The 2,039-nt window shown below is 44.0% G+C and overlaps 1 protein-coding gene and 1 pseudogene across 5 annotated transcripts in view; both read left to right on the plus strand.

Annotated features, from left to right (window-relative positions):
• Window positions 1–760, plus strand: part of LOC105887888 — a 1,100-nt pseudogene extending 340 nt beyond the window's left edge. The window contains exon 2 of the transcript XR_001161646.1: window positions 1–760. The product of XR_001161646.1 is annotated as a farnesyl pyrophosphate synthase pseudogene (transcript).
• Window positions 1–2,039, plus strand: part of SRPK2 (SRSF protein kinase 2) — a 147,367-nt gene that overhangs the window by 79,786 nt on the left and 65,542 nt on the right. The window lies entirely within an intron of this gene.

A 2,039-nucleotide genomic window follows, 5' to 3' on the forward strand; every position in this document is an offset into this window, starting at 1 on the left:
GTCAATGACTCTATGCTTCTGGAAGCGTGTATCTACTGCCTGTTGAAACTCTACTGCTGGGAGCAGCCCTATTACCTGAACCTGATTGAGCTCTTCCTGCAGAGTTCATATCAGACTGAGATTGGGCAGACTCTGGACCTTATCACAGCCCCCCAGGGTAATGTGGATCTTGGGAGATTTACCGAAAAGAGGTACAAATCTATTGTCAAGTACAAGACAGCTGTCTACTCCTTCTACCTTCCTGTAGCTGCTGCTATGTACATGTACATGGCAGGCACTGATGGGCAGAAGGAACATAGTCATGCGAAGAAGATCCTGCTGGAGATGGGCAAGTTCCTTCAGATCCAGGATGTTTACCTTGATCTCTTTTACCTTGATCTAGGATGTTTACCTTGATCAGTGTGATGGGCAAGGTTGGGACTGACATCCAGGACAACAAATGCAGCTGGCTGGTGGTTCAGTGTCTGCAATAGGCCACTCCGGAGCAGCACCAGATATTCCAGGAGAATTACGGGCAGAAGGAGGCAGAGAAGGTGGTCTGGGTGAAGGCCCTGTACGAGGAGCTGGCTCTCCCTGCTCTGTTCTTGCAGCATGAGGAGGACAGCTACAGCCGCCTTATGAGTCTCACTGAGCAGTTTGCAGCACCCCTGTCCCCAGCCATCTTCCTGGAGGTAGCACACAAAATCTATAAGCGGCAAAAGTGACCTAGACACTGCAAGGATGGGGAGAGGAGGCTCAAGAAATTATTGTGTAACCTTGAGAAAAAAGAAAAAGCAGTGAGGAACCTTTGTAGGTTTTGAAGAGATCAGTGTATTTAAGGAAGGATGAGTTTGAAATCTTGAGTGACTGACACTGGAGAGAGAGAAGGTATATGTAGAGGAGAGGACGAAGCAAACAGCATCATGGAGACCCCACCTTTATTGTTGCCAAGCTGTTGAGTGTGGTGGGCAGCAGTGGACAAAACTGCAACGTCTCGAGCCTGGAGCAGCTGGAAGAAGAAGATTGCCTTCTGGGCATAATTTTATTTTAATGGGCTGTGTGAATTATGAAACTGCTTATCATTCCTTCTTGGCTTTGGATATTGTTTGGTTATGAAAAGCTCAGAGCCAAATGTGCAGCCCACCTCTAACAAGTGAACAGTAATTTATAGCATGCATTCTGTGTCCTAACTTCAGTGTAGTGTTATTCTATTTTGCTTTTTCTGGGCTATTTTTTTCTGTGCCCCAATTTCCTTCTAATTTTATATCTTGAATTGTGGTTTTATAAGCTGCCTCAATTCCTAATAGGGAAAAATAGTATAGCATATGTCACAATGTCTCATTGTAAACCTCACAAATAGTATATGCAATTAATGATTTATTGATTAAAACAAATATTTAAATGAAAAGAATAGTTTGGCACTATTACCAGAAAGGTCACAATTGGTCTCGGGCAATTTTGATGAATTTCACTTTTGGTGAGGGTATTAAGAAGGCAGTTAGACATATGAAGCGGAAACTCAGGAGATGATGTACTAAAGAACTTAACCTTGCCCAGAGAGAGGTCTGGCCTTTCCCTAGGCTTTGGGGAGGTAATGAAATGCGTTGCCTGGTTAGTGCCTTTGTTTATGTGGGGGGTTTGGGCTATGCCTAATAATCTAATAAAGTTAATTTATGGTGAGGCCTTTAGTTGAAAAGTATCAGCTGGACCTCTGGAGGGGTTGAGGTCAGCCATGTAGGCAGTTAACCATTGTCTGCATAAAACTGAATAAAAACTCTGGACACCGAGGCTTGTGTAAACACCCTTGTTGGACAGAGCTCTGTATGCTTTGTCGTGACCCATAGGAGTTAATGTTGTCTGTGACTCCGCTGGGAGAGACAGCAGTAAGAGCCACACTTGCAGCGCTTTCCCCCCGTGTGTTTCTTTCTTTGGCTGATTTTAATCTATCATTATTTAAACCACGGCAATGAGTATAACAGCTTTTAGTGTGTTCCTTAAATTCTTCTGGCAAATTATTGAAACCAAGGGTGGTCTTTGGTACCCCCCAAATCTGTGCTTCA

Source organism: Otolemur garnettii, unplaced genomic scaffold (genome assembly GCF_000181295.1).
Source record: "Otolemur garnettii isolate 467f Iridium unplaced genomic scaffold, OtoGar3 scaffold00005, whole genome shotgun sequence".
Classification (NCBI taxonomy): Eukaryota; Metazoa; Chordata; class Mammalia; order Primates; family Galagidae; genus Otolemur; species Otolemur garnettii.